At 36.8% G+C, this 15,778-nt stretch overlaps 1 protein-coding gene across 7 annotated transcripts in view; it reads right to left on the reverse strand.

Moving 5' to 3' along the window:
- LOC110457414 (sodium bicarbonate transporter-like protein 11) overlaps positions 1-15,778 on the reverse strand; it is a 101,281-nt gene that overhangs the window by 60,278 nt on the left and 25,225 nt on the right. The window contains exon 1 of one of the 7 annotated variants that reach the window (XM_021508688.1): positions 12,367-12,425. The exons of the other annotated variants lie outside the window; for them this stretch is intronic. The gene's annotated coding sequence lies outside the window, so the exon portion shown is untranslated. Of the gene's footprint in view, positions 1-12,366; positions 12,426-15,778 lie in introns of those variants that run through there. 7 annotated transcript variants of the gene reach the window in all.

Here is a 15,778-nt window from a genome sequence, read left to right on the forward strand (position 1 = left end):
CTGAGAAATGTTGACACAATTCTATTACCTTAAGAGATTACTATGGAAACTTTTGTTGACACTCAACTCATATTTCAGAGACCCATGACTGAACCTGTCATATCAAAATAAAATCAGCTTGTTATTTTACTGTCGTTCCCCCAAAGGCATGAGATCCTATCACAGAATGGTTAAAATACCATTGTCCCCTCAGTTAAGTATATGACCCTGATCCAGGGACCCTATGATGGGAGATATACAATAAAGAGTAATGGGGCAGAGTTGTCCTGTAGTACTTTAACATCTGATTAAATTTCAAATCTGACGGTTAACAGTCACTACTCCTTATCAATTTGCGACAGTAAATAGTTATACCCTAGATCAACACCTGATGATCAGCTGTTTTTCTCCAGGCTCCTTTCAACCTTAACATAACAAAAGACAGGATACATAATACCTACAAAACTTGCCTTGGTGGTAATACATGATATCCAGTCTAAGCAGAAAGGGAGCTCCTTGTAACCCTGACCTTTATACAGAATACACCAGAAACAAATGTCAAGCCTGCCTAATTGAAAGTCACTGCAATAAATCTACATGCAGCTAAGATTCCAGGTTTGTTGTACCAGGTTGGGAAGAGGGTGCTGGTGGTAATAGTGATGGGGAGAAGAATTGATCTACTGTATTCCACTACTATGGGCGGCCGTTTAAGGGTAAAATACATAAACTAGTGCAAAAGATTTACACCTAAGTAAAAAAAAACTGGACATAATGGCAAACAAGAGTATATATGCCCGTCGAATGCCAAATAGTGTTATATACTATTTTTATACTATCTTGCATTAAAATAAGATTTGCATCACCTTAAAAGCGGCTAGCTAGCATGCTATAAATCTCACCTTTCATTACAAAGTGAATGTTCGATTTTCTATAATTTTCTAACAGTTTGAGGAAAACAAGTAATCAAAAGATAAGTCTCCAACTCATTAAACACAACTTGATATCATGATTATAAAGCCTACCAAGTTTCAAAGAAATCAATCAAAAAATGTAGGAGGAGATCTCTGGACAAAAAATCAAATACTGAAATAAACAAAGGGGAAGAACTTTTGCAAAAATAGTCGAATCAATATTTTTTTTCAAGAAACACAACTTCATATCATGATTATAATGTATACCAAGTTTCAAAGAGATCCGCCAAAAAATGTAGGAGGAGATTGCCGGACAAACAAAAGTTTACGCCGGACAGACGGACGGACGGATGACGCCATCCCATAATACTCCCATCAAATTTGACAGGCGTATAAAAATCACATAATGGCAAAACTTTTTCAAAAAGCACATAGCAAAAAAAAAGTTTTTTGTCATTTTGTAGTAATCTTTTTACATTTTGTACCTTCGCACTTAAGTACAAAAGATTTCCTCTTATCCCTCTGGTCACAATGGATGGTTCCGTTTACCGATGTATTGCACATGCCCCAGATGTCAAAATGGCGACAGAGGTTGAGAGGATTCCGGTAGGTTTAATAAGACTTTTTCGCGAATGTTACTGAGATTATCATTGGAATTGTCATGTGGGAAAAGGACAGACGATAAAAGGCAAACATGTTGCATGGATTCACGACAGAAATGCAATAATGGTTGACAGCGCATTAATTTGGCAAACTACATAAAACTCACGGAGCCACGCCGATTGGTTACTAAAGTTATGGCAACTTGTGTTGACATGATGATAAGACGTAAACCCATAAACCTACCACAGTCTTCAGGAAGATAAATGAATGAGAGGTTAGCCTAATATTTGCTAAATAAGTTACCCTCTGTAAATAAAGTTATTAATATTATTATTATTAAGATAAATAGAGTCCTAAAAAAGTAAAAATCCTCCTAAATTAACATTCAACTACTAGTTATTTAATTTCATATATAGAGAGAGGGAGTGATATTAAGTTTCTTTTAAATGAGATTTAAATATCTGAATCTCTATTTTGATCACAAAAGCACCAAATAAAGGTCTTCTTTTTAAAACACTATTTTAAAAAATTGAAATAAGTTAATATAGATAACATTATCATAAGCTGATAGTTTTATGCGACTGTATTTTTTTTAAATCTAGAAGAGCATTAAAACAAATCGCATATGCACTTTCCTTTTCCCTTTTAATACTTGTTTATTATCATTGCATGTAATACATTATTTTCATTTATTTAAACAACTTGATTTATCTTTAACATAAATGAAATAATGTTTAACAGTTATTTAAACAAGGGTTACAACAATGCTCTGAGCGTGGCTTCACAGCGGACAGCTACACCTGTATTATGTAATCCAACCCAACATATAGTATCAATACGAATTGAGATGAGGTCACCTGCATTTCAGTCGGTCCAAACAAGCAAACTGTAAATGTAGAATTTAGATATTGCTTATTTGGACCTACTGAGTAAACAGCATTTTATTTTTGAAAAACACAGGTTTTTAAATAAACGTTACAACATTAATTATTGCATTCATGTTTAAGATAAATCAAGTTGTTAAAATAAATGAAAATAATGTATTACATGCAATGATAATATACAAGTATTAAAAGGGAAAAGGAAAGTGCATATGCGATTTGTTTTAATGCTCTTCTAGGTTTTTAAAAAAATACAGTCACATAAAACTATCAGCTTGTGGTTACAATGTTATCCATATTTACTTCTTTTGATTTTTTAAATAATGTTTTAAAAAGAACACATTTATTCGGGTTGTTTGCACTTAAGTAGTTTATGTATTTTATCCTAAAACGGCCGCCCATACACTACAGGATTGTAGAAGGCAACTGTTGCTGGGCCCATCTCCACAAATGATGAAGGGAATTAACTGCTTCTATAAAAGATGATTTTATTCATTTTTGTTGAAATAATTTCATATATGGGACAGAACAGTCAGCGTTATCATTTTCATTATATAACATTTATTCTTCATACCTTTCTACTGATGAAAGGAAAGCTCAAGCATTTATAGTTCCTAAGAAGAAGATTATTTTGGGGTGTCCATATAAAACTTAGAATCATTTAACTAACTTTATCTTACCCTACTGGTCACTACTGCCACTTTAAAAGTAAGGTTGATTTAGTTCAGCCCTTTTAGAACGGAAATAAAACAAGAGGCCCAGGGGCCTTAATAGCTCACCTGGTATTTTATATTTCAATTTAAAACCTGCTGAGTACCATTCAGGTTTATCCAAGGAGTACAAGTAACAAAGTTGCATCTTCCATTTATAAATATTCAATTCCCTTTGCCCAAAGATTCTCTAAAACAAGTTTGGTTAGGTTAAAATCCCTTCAACGGTACAGAAGGAGAAGGATCTTTAATGTTTTCCTCTATTTCCCCTAATGGGCCCCACTAATCTGCCCCAAAGAAGGGGGATCCACACACCTCAGTTTAAACAAAATTGATTCTTTTCTCCCTAAGCATGCTTCAGACTGCATTTGGTTTAAATCCCTTCACTTGTATAGTAGGAGAAAAAAAATCCTCTATTTCCCCTATTGGGCCCCGCTCCTATGCCGCCAGAAGGCCCACACCCTCCGTTTATACAAACTTGAGTCTCCTTTGTCCAAAGATGCTCTAGGACAAATTTGGTCAAAATCCTTCAATTGGTTGAGAAGAAGAACATTTTTAAAGATTTACCTTTTTTCCCCTTATTTAGCCCCGCCCCTCTGCCCCGAGGGGGGGCTATACCGTCCGTTTATACAAAACTGAGAACCGTTTGGCCAATGATGCTCCTGACCAAGCTTCAGACTGCATTTGGTTTAAATCCCTTTACTTGTATAGTAGGAGAGAAAAAATCCTCTACTTCCCCTGTTTGGCCCCGCCCCTCTGCCCCCAAAGAGGCCACACCCTCCGTTTATTCAAACTTGAGTCTCCTTTGTCCAATGATGCTCCTGACCAAATTTGGTCAAAATCCTCTGAGCCATTCAGGACAAGTAGCATTTTAAAGGAAAAAGTTGACGGACGCCGGAAGCCGGACGACGGACGCTGCACCATGGGATAAGCTCACTTGGCCCTTCGGGCCAGGTGAGCTAAAAATAAAATATCAAGTTTTAATGGACAACGAGACCATTAAGACTCTTCAAAATATTGACCAAAATCAAGAATGGCCATCGTGTAAAAATTACAAAAAGACAATTACAAGACGTTAAGGTTCAAAGACGTTCAACTCTCTGGTATCCTTCTGATCAAGGTCACAGAGCATTAAATGTAAAGAACAACAAGTACAGGTCAATTAGGTCTTTTTAGGTTAATTAAGACTATCTGTCAAGAAGTTATTCCAAGCTTCCTTAAATTGTACTAAAATTAACCTTAATCCATGTGTATAATGTCACCATATCTAACTGCCGGGGCATGTTTCATAAAATATATCCAGACCAAAAATCTACTTATTATAATAAGTACATGATGACCTAGTCAGGGGTCAAGATAAACTGTATTAGAAACAACAACAGACATTAAATCACAAACTATGTTAATTGTATTGTTACAGAGTCAAATTAGACTAGAGGTGGAATACAACTGTCACAACTGTCATCCCCAGGTCGTATCACCACCAGTCCAGACTGTACAGTGACAGCTAAAAATGTGACAGAGACAAACAAAAACACCAGAACAATTCTTAGCTCAAGATACAGCTGCCTCCTAGAAATAACATTCAACAACATAACAAACAATGCATTTCAACAAAATCACATTGTGAATAACAGTACCAATATCTATAGCAGCAGTGTCTATAAGACCAAGTATAGCATTGATGGTGTCTATTGTCTGTATATATATAGTAGCAATGTCTATAAGACCGAGTGTAGCATTGATGGTGTCTATTGTCTGTATATATATAGCAGCAGTGTCTATAAGACTGAGTGTAGCATTGATGGTGTCTATTGTCTGTATATATATAGTAGCAATGTCTATAAGACCGAGTATAGCATTGATGGTGTCTATTGTCTGTATATATATAGCAGCAGTGTCTATAAGACCAAGTATAGCATCGATGGTGTCTATTGTCTGTATATATATAGTAGCAGTGTCTATAAGACGGAGTGTAGCATCGATAGTGTCTATTGTCTGTAAATATATAGTAGCAATGTCTATAAGACCAAGTATAGCATTGATGGTGTCTATTGTCTGTATATATATAGAGTATAGAGTATAGCTGTTCTCTATGGTGTATATAGTATAACTGTTCTAGGGTGACTAGAGTATAGCTTGTTCTCTATGGTGTATATAGTATGACTGTTCTAGGGTGACTAGAGTATAAGCTGTTCTCTATGGTGTATATAGTATAACTGTTCTGGGGTGACTAGAGTATAGCTTGTTCTCTATGGTATATATAGTATACCTGTTCTAGGGTGACTAGAGTATAAGCTGTTCTCTAGGGTGTATATAGTATGACTGTTCTGGGGTGACTAGAGTATAGCTTGTTCTCTATGGTGTATATAGTATACCTGTTCTAGGGTGACTAGAGTATAGCTTGTTCTCTATGGTGTATATAGTGTACCTGTTCTAGGGTGACTAGAGTATAAGCTGTTCTCTATGGTGCATATAGTATAACTGTGCTGGGGTGACTAGAGTATAAGCTGTTCTCTATGGTGTATATAGTATAACTGTTCTGGGATGACTAGAGTATAGCTGTTCTCTATGGTGTATATAGTATGACTGTTCTGGAGTGACTAGAGTATAGCTTGTTCTCTGTGGTGTATATAGTATAACTGTTCTGGGGTGACTAGAGTATAGCTGTTCTCTATGGTGTATATAGTATAACTGTTCTGGGGTGACTAGAGTATAAGCTGTTCTCTATAGTGTATATAGTATAACTGTTCTAGGGTGACTAGAGTATAAGCTGTTCTCTATGGTGTATATAGTATGACTGTTCTGGGATGACTAGAGTATAGCTGTTCTCTATGGTGTATATAGTATGACTGTTCTGGGGTGACTAGAGTATATAAGCTGTTCTCTATGGTGTATATAGTATAACTGTTCTGGGGGGACTAGAGTATAAGCTGTTCTCTATAGTGTATATAGTATAACGGTTCTAGGGTGACTAGAGTATAAGCTGTTCTCTATGTTGTATATAGTATGACTGTTCTGGGGTGACTAGAGTCTATAAGCTGTTCTCTATGGTGTATATAGTATGACTGTTCTGGGGTGACTAGAGTATATAAGCTGTGCTCTATGGTGTATATAGTATAACTGTTCTGGGGTGCCTAGAGTATAGCTGTTCTCTATGGTGTATATAGAATAACTGTTCTGGGGTGACTAGAGTATAGCTGTTCTCTATGGTGCATATATAGTATACCTGTTTTAGGGTGACTAGAGTATAGCTGTTCTCTATGGTGTATATAGTATAACTGTTCTGGGGTGTCCATTTTATAACTGGTACCAGTATAGCACTGTCAGAAACAACATAGTGAATGTCATTAGTAGTGAATGTCATTAGCACCTCTGTGAGGCAAAAATCAATGTTGCCCATGAAATTAACGGTGTCAGTTATTTTTTTCATTCTATTCTTGGTTCAATGCAGACACGAACATTCTATCATCATCAAACTCAGACATGTAAAACAACTTTCTATTTAACAACCCGATAACAACAGGAATCACGGTGTTGGAATTATCTGGTGTTTTACTGAAGTCTTGGGAGTATTGATATATTCTTCTCGCCCACAAATGGTTCTGTATTATATCCTACCAGTTAAAATGCGAGCTGAAGGTCATTTGGCTTGTTAAGTTAAAATCATGAACAGCTTTCACAAGTAGGTTTTATAACTGTCTGTTCCTAATAATGTTAATTAATAAAATCAAGGGTGCAAATGATTACTTACAGTATCTACTTGTGATTTTGTATTAGAGTTATCTCCCCATAGGATACATGCCACCTTACATAACATGGTCACCTGGATCATGACATCCAATAGATAACACCCACCAGCAGATCGAGTTCCGTTTCACCCAAAAGATAATCATATCGACATTGTAACATGTAACAGACAATCAACTATTGATTAGTGTAGTGTTAATCACAGGAAGTCAGCTGACAGACTGTAACAGACGGACAGAAGTGGCTGGGAACTTCATTTGATACCTGTTAAATCTGACATGCAAAAGACTGACAGTTATCATCACGGTTTTGATGTGACCTTGATGTGAAACATTGGAGAATGAAATGATAAAAACATAACTCATACATATATGTCTTTCTGAAAAGATACTCTCAATGTTAGAAACATTTCCATTATATATATATATATTACATGTAATTATATACGGCAGCTTCCTCTCCCCCACTCAAAATAATATATAATATAGCATGTAATTATATACTGAAGCTCAGAGACCTTCTTTCAAATTAAAACAGATAAATTATATACTGTAGCCTCCCACCCCACCCCACCTCAAATTATAACAGCACACCTGTAATATTGTCTACTGCAGCCCAATGATCCCCTCCCTCCCAATATACAAAATCATACAATTGTAATTATCATAAACTGACATTTACCCCTCCCCCACTCAAAATATAACAATGTATCTGTCATATTATACAGCAGCTCCCCCCCCCCCCCCCCAAAAAAAAAAAAATCCAACTTTATCACTAAAATATACATGTAACTGTAAACTGAAGATTCCCCCCACCTCAAAATATAACAAAGTACTTATAATACTGTGCTAGGTTTGACCAACAGCCTGTGATATCTATAAGAGTCATCTATTGACCACTCATCAGATAAGCCACAAATTCACACATGACATGTAAGTTCTCACACCCCATCATGATAAAGTCTAGTTGTAAAGCCTTTTATATCCCACATTGTGTGTAACATCTGTATGCCTTCCAGCCAACATTGGAGTTGACCAATCTTGATTGTGATCAGTGATCAAACTAGTCCACATGGGAGTAGAAAGCCCAGAGGGAAGTGTCTGATGACTCAAGGAACTCTGGGTACATTCAGTGTTCACAGAGGGCATTTTTTCCTCAATGCCTCTGATAGGAGTCAAACCCAGTACCTCTGGTTTACTTGTCTTATGTCATCTTCAGAAAAACGAAATTCTCCTATATCTAGTTGGTAGGTAGTGGCTAGTCAATAAGTTTGAAACAGGGTGACATTTAATCCCCCTCAAGGAAAGAATTTGTCCTAGGATCATAGCAACTCTGTTAAAGTATCTTACCAATGTCAATATTTCCTAGGTCCCTATGTGGGGTGCCAATGTCACAACGGTCATTATATATTCAAGGCCTAAAGCTGCTAGGATTTGAACCCAGGACCTCTGGTTTACTTGCTCTACCAAATGGTATGCTCTACCAAATGAGCTAAAGAGAAATTCTTCCCCGCTGATTGGGTTACAAGAAGCAGCTAGTATGTTGTACCAGTTAAAAAAGTGGTTTAGGGAACTTTGTTTCTATTGGCTCAAATAACCAAGAGGTGTTTGTGCATGGTTTGAGGTCAAATCTGGTGGCTCAAGGAAACGAGGGTAAGTATTTGGTTTGGGAACTGTGTGTGCCTGGCGGGTCATGTAACTGACACACAAAGTTCAACTGTGATCTAAGGGGATATGTCAGGTATTACTGATGACTCAGGCAACCAAGGACATGTGTTTTGGTAAAGGTAGCTGATTATGTCTGATGGCTCAGGGAACTAAGTGTGCCTGTTGGCTAAGGGAACTAAGTGTGTTTGGTGGCTCAGGGAACTAAGTGTGTCTGGTGGCTCAGGGAACTAAGTGTGTCTGGTGGCTCAGGGAACTAAGTGTGTCTGGTGGCTCAGGGAACTAAGTGTGTCTGGTGGCTCAGGGAACTAAGTGTGTCTGGTGGCTCAGGGAACTAAGTGTGTCTGGTGGCTCAGGGAACTAAGTGTGTCTGGTGGCTCAGGGAACTAAGTGTGTCTGGTGGCTCAGGGAACTAAGTGTGTCTGGTGGCTCAGGGAACTAAGTGTGTCTGGTGGCTCAGGGAACTAAGTGTGTCTGGTGGCTCAGGGAACTAAGTGTGTCTGGTGGCTCAGGGAACTAAGTGTGTCTGGTGGCTCAGGGAACTAAGTGTGTCTGGTGGCTCAGGGAACTAAGTGTGTCTGGTGGCTCAGGGAACTAAGTGTGTCTGGTGGCTCAGGGAACTAAGTGTGTCTGGAGGCTCAGGAAACTAAGTGTGTCTGGTGGCTCAGGGAACTAAGTGTGTCTGGTGGCTCAGGGAACTTAAAGTGTGTCTGGTGGCTCAGGGAACTTAAAGTGTGTCTGGTGGCTCAGGGAACTAAGTGTGTCTGATGGCTCAGATAACTAAGTGTGTCTGGTGGCTCAGGGAACTAAGTGTGTCTGGTGGCTCAGGGAACTTAAAGTGTGTCTGGTGGCTCAGGGAACTAAGTGTGTCTGGAGGCTCAGGGAACTTAAAGTGTGTCTAGTGGCTCAGGGAACTAAGTGTGTCTGGTGGCTCAAGAAACTAAGTGTGTCTGGTGGCTCAGGAAACTAAGTGTGTCTGGTGGCTCAGGGAACAAAGTGTGTCTGATGGCTCAGGAAAAAAGTGTGTCTGGAGGCTCAGGTAACTAAGTGTGTCTGGTGGCTCAGAGAATTGGGGGTGTTTCTGGTGGCTAAGGGGACTGTATGGTTGCTAAGGGGATGTGTCTGGTTGCTAAGTAAACTGAGGCTGTACTTGATGGCTTAGGGGAGCAAGAGTGTATCGAACAGAATGTGTGTCTGGTGGTTGCTCCAAGGTGCTCAAGCATTATGACCAATATTCTATTACAACAATATGTAACATCTGAGACTCATGTTCAGCAGGTTTTCCTTTTTCATTAAATCATAGTGCATCTTTCCATCTATTATGTATTAAACTTAAACATGTGTTATCTATATTGCATTCAGTAGAACTTACATCATTTCATCTAAGATAACAGATGCTGGTAAGTTCTCAAAATCTGTGAAATGCTACAAATAAAACAAATTTACCCCAGAACAAATACAAAAATACACTGAAAGAGCATCTAAACTGGCAGAGTATATATATTTAGAGGCAGAGAAAATATTTAACAGGAAAAGGAAATGTTTGAACTAATGGAGTAAATATTTAAACTAGCACAGTAAATATCTAAACTAATAGGATAACTTCCTTAACTTTGTGTCGATATATCTCCTGGCAGGACTTGACACTTCTAAACTTCATGTCATGTTAGAGTTGATACTACATCTCTAGTTATATATTTCCCAGGCCAGCTATATATGACAGCTTATATTCATTATGACCTTCAGGTTTTCAAAGGCAATGATCAAAATTACAAGTTTTGTTCCTGCCAAATGATATGCATACAGGAATGTTCTAGATATTGCATCAAACTTAGTTTTGGTAATTTTTGGAGTTACAAGCCAAGATATGTTAATATAAGCCATACATGTCAATCACGATATGAGGTTATTTTGTACATGATAATACACACCAGACAAGTGCGTCTTGAGCCTTTTGTTAATCAGTATAAAAGAACTTAAATCAAAGTATGGGCGGGTTAGTCCAGTGGTTAACACTCCGGCCTTCCAAGCAGGTGGCCGGGGTTCGATCCCCTAAGTCGCCGTACACATGGAATATTCAGAGAAAGTGTTTTTCTCCTGCCCACACAACTCCAACAACCCAGGTGGAGTATAAATAGTCTGGGTTGGGGGTTCAACGGTTGTGGTATCTGTGCTGTAGCATTCAAGTGAGGTGGCACTATAAATGATAAATGATACCGTTGGAAGCACAGTCCCACTACAAACAGAACACAATACATCTCCAGCACACACACACAGGCATACACACATAGGGAGATATTAATATTAATATATGGCTAATTAGCCAGGTGGCATATGACAAGAAGTTAGCGCCTGATAAGGCAGCTCCTGCAAATTCCTCAATATTGTATTGATTAATATATATGCTAATTGTATTGACTGTATAAAATTGTATATCTATGTACTGTAAAGCGCTTTAGAGTGGCTTAATTATGTTAGCTAGATAGGGCGCTATATCAAATGTTGTATATTTATTTTTTATTTAAAGTCAGAATAAAGATGTTAACCTAAAATTCTGTTTTAATACTCCTTGATTTAAAAATAACCACTCCCAAATTTGAAGCCCTCCAAATATATACCGACTGATTAAATAACCCTTTAGTTGAATAGTTGTGAATATCAATCGTCTCATACACCTCACCGTTAGACATTTATAAAACATACCAATTTTAGGCCAGATGAGTATGCATCATTTCTTTAAAAAGAATTCATAAAAAAATGAAATAATGTTGCAATTTGGAGGTATAAGCTTCTTTAATTTACTTTTGATTATATTTGAAGAAGGTGGGTTCTCCCCACCTATCGGTGCTAATTAGACAGACTCAGTGTTAGTATAAGAAAAGATAGTTCTTTATCAAGATAAAAGCATGCAAACAAATGCATTTTATTGACACCTGACAGCAAAGCATATACTCCCTGTATTATTCTTGTATTGATAAATTCTATATATCTACACATCTGTAATGTTATGAGTAGTGTACTATTTTACTTACCCCAAACTGCCAGTTCTATTACCCATGCTCTATTGTCAACGATGTCAGTCATATGTATCATGTCATGTGGTGAACAGTATATAGGTGGAAAAAAATACAGGTATTTATGAATGTTTAATGTTGCATGCAATTTTGATATTTTTCCCTGGTTAAGAATATAATTGCCTCCAGACAAATTTGGGCAACGAGACAAACAGACTGTTTAATGGTTGGACAGGTTCCAGTAACTTTCAACCAATCAGAATCAAGATAAGTGTAACCGGGGTTCAAAATATGGAGACTGCCAGTGTTCTGTAACGTGTGACAATGAAACTTTGATGGACAGCCTGGAGTATACACAAGTATGCATACAGTCAAATGCTTCACTTTCTAAGTATCAACTTAAAGATAATTAATACTTTGACTGGCCTGTCTTTATTACTTTTATGTAATTCATACACATACATCTACCACTTAAATTGACAGTCTCCCTGTTAGCAGAAACAGCCTCAATGTTCACCGAATGTCTCGCATACATTCTTCTTTTTGCTCAAATTTAACAGTTTGTCAGATAAAACAGCTAAGTTTGATGACATTTCATAGGATTATTTTAATGTGTGACATGTTGATTAATACAATACATATTGTTCACAACTGGAACCAATCCTCCCTAGATAGTAAGGTGTTAATGGTTAGCAGGTGACAGCACATCCCTATAGTAACACTCAGGCATTCATTATTCATCAGAAATAAAAGTTAATAAACCAAGAAAATGATTTTGCTTGAAATCATGGCATCAATACATATTTAACAGCATATGGTGTCCCATTGTTTTAGTAGAGTAGGTTTATACTTACAGTAGAATTGGTTGAGGAGGAAATACATCAGTAATGACTTATCAACCTCCTTGGTTTGCTAAGCTGTGTTAATCTGAACAAGAATTAATCTGATACTTCACCCGGGTGTTTCTCAACAACTGTTCAGTTGGTCACTGGATATGTTAAGTACAGAATACAAGAGTGATAAGTGTTCACACATGAGGTGAGTTACCTGTGATATCCTGAGGCTTAAAATCTACCTCTTGCAGCAGTTACATAATCACTTGATTAGGAGGAGACTCCCGATTTTGGACCCTTACGTTGGGTAGTTTCAGCTAGAGAGTTTTCTAAACTATACCTTTACTCCAAGATCTTATGATCTCCAGTGGAAGAACAAGTCAAAATATGTAATTTTAAAGAGTTGTTATTTTGTCTTTAGGGGGTATATATACCCACATTTTGTTACGTTTTAATTTTGAGCAAACAGAATCTCCCCCATAGAAATTTCAAATTTGGCAAGTACGTATATAATTATGCTTGTTTAGAAACCTCTCTATACAATGCTTTAACTCTGCTTCTTAACATCTGTACGTATCACTTACATACTGTATACTGGTCAATTTCATTGTGAAGGAATTAGTGTAAAAAAATAATACCTGTGTTACTGATGTACAATCAGAAGTTGGGGATGGAAACTGGAGATTAAGGACTTAATGAAAATTACAGACAACAATCCATGAAATGCAATACTCCCACATTGATAGTCCACAGCACAAGGGTCTCAACATTTGGCCTTCTGACAAAAACCTGTCATTATCTGGGGAATGCCTGGCTGAGGACTGCTGGCCTAATGTCACAGCTAATTAGTGAGCTGTATGCCTACACCATGCTCCGATCAGCTGACCCCAATTCAAAATCAGTTGATTTCACAATGGTCATCACACATGGCAAAGATACACAAATTTTGCAGCACAGCTAGTGAATAACAATGATAGTGAAGGTAGTTGTTAGTCAATATAAGGATATTAACTATCTTATTGTTAGTAGATTTAAGGAGGTATGTACCATTAACTATAGCTTATTGTTAGTAGATTTACGGAGGTATGTACCATTAACTATCTTATTGTTAGTAGATTTAAGGAGGTATGTACCATTAACTATAGCTTATTGTTAGTAGATTTAAGGAGGTATGTACCATTAACTGTCAGTTGTGCTTCCTATCCACAAGAGTTCCAAATCAAGAAGCTTAAATACCTGGTATCAATAGTGGTGTGGTTTGGGTTCAATTCAACTCACAACTCTTTTAAAAAGTGCACATTGCTGAGAATTTTCTTGATAAGAAAATCTATTTAGATAAATGTTCAAGGGAGATAACTCCGAACTTATAATACTAAAGGTATACTATCTATTAGTAAGTATACAACACTAAGGATGCTGAGAGATGTTTTTTGCCAAGAGAAAATAAATAATAAGAATTGTGGAAATGTCTATATTAATTATCTATTGGAATAGCCTTATGGTGTCCCATTTTTTTAGTAACGCAAAAATTGTTTCTTATTTTGACCATTTATTAGGTAATTTGTTTATTCAAAATTAGGATACATGTAGAGAAAATAAATACAAAGCATGAACACCTTGGCCTGAACAGAGTGAAGGACTATTAGTTTAAATTATATAAGCAGTCATGTAAATTTATCTGGTCAGTCACGTTAATATGCAAATGAGTGTCGGTCAAACAGTCAAATGTAAATAATCAAGTCTCCAAAGTGTTATTTAGTAATCAAACATGTTGTTTATATAGAAGTCATCCAATCTCCAGCCATTTTCTAGAGACCATGCAACCAAATATTAATGAAAATCCGACAGAAAAGAAAGAAAAAGGTGTTCTGGTATGATAATCATCTAGAACATGGTATACATACGTCACAGTAATAGTTCTATTTGATGGAGTCACTTAGACCAACAGCGGTGGGGGGAGAACAGAAACAACAACACCAACCACGACACTAACAAACAGTTAGGTATATATAGAAGACTAATTGTCACATTACTTATATATCCCAAAGACTGGGACTTATACAGTTACACACGGTAACAATTACAGCTGATGTCACTGCATATGACCAGGAATACCCAACAGCTTCATTTAGCAACATACTGATAGGGTACTCAGTATATCAGCTTGGCTGTTAGAAGATCTAACACTTTTGGACTATGTGTTTATTTGAAATAATTGTCTAAGACTTCAGAATAGGATTCATCAGTTTGGTACGAATAATAAATTAAAGGCTATAGTTTGTTTTTAACACAAACAGCATTTCAAAACTTATTTTGTGAGCTTTCAAAAACATCTTTTTCTGTTGTCAAGCAAAGAGTGTCAATGACTAGTGTCTCGACTTTAAACATCTGGAAAAGTGCCAAATCAGTAAAGTGAGCCATCAAAAATCATAGACATTTCACCCAATTGCACTAAAACTGCTGACAGTCAGGGGGACATGCAGTGTAACATGTTTACCCATTCCGCCCCTTAATGGACGTTAAATAAATAAATAAGGGGCGGAATGGGTACAAATATTACAAGCTTGCAAGATAAGTTTTCAAATCCTGTTTGTGTTCAAAACAAACTAAATAGCCTTTTTTATTGTAGCCAATTTTATTTTGTGTGTTGAGCCCCTGGAGAATTATCGTTTGCCTCAACAGTGTCTGATTCCTACAAAATTATGATATCTATATATCTTTCCGAGATAGAAATCAAATATAAAGCAGTGGGAGAAAGACCTTCAGGCCAGATCATTATTGTTATATCAGAAGAATGGTTATAGTTTGAACGGCTTAATATTGTAATATTGATTCATGGCTTTTGGATGTCGAAAGCTTTGATGATAAATATCTCTGTGGATGTGCTGGTGGTGGATTGTTGATAAGGGTTTTCAGAGTACCCTAATAATCCTTTATTGTATCTTTTTGACTCCCCAAAATGAGATTTTACTCTAAATGGGTTAAAAGAGAAGTGTCTATCTGACATGGGTTATGACCTTCCAAATATCAGGGAAAATGTTTTCTAGACTTCTGAATTAACTAAATGTCAAAGGGAAACTGAAAGCTCTGGATATGTAACCCAATAAATCACAAATACAAACAAATGACTATGATGCAAAAGAAATGGGGTTTACAGGGTTCTATATTTCACTCTGTGACAATTACAAGATGCTGAGAATTAAGCCAGAGTCTTTTCGGCTGGAACTCATTAGTTGTTATCCCCAGGGAAACTTGACAAATTTAAACAAGTACAGCTAGGTTTCTAGCATTTCATTGCCAATTTGAATTGCTACAGTTGTAATGTGATGTCATTACTCCTACCTCGAAGTTGTGTTGTGTGCAATTGCTGGTAGATTCAAGTTTTCAAGGCCAATTGAATATCAATATGGGTTCTAACTCATTCACTCCTTGA

This window comes from Mizuhopecten yessoensis, unplaced genomic scaffold (genome assembly GCF_002113885.1).
Source record: "Mizuhopecten yessoensis strain PY_sf001 unplaced genomic scaffold, ASM211388v2 scaffold9133, whole genome shotgun sequence".
NCBI lineage: Eukaryota > Metazoa > Mollusca > Bivalvia > Pectinida > Pectinidae > Mizuhopecten > Mizuhopecten yessoensis.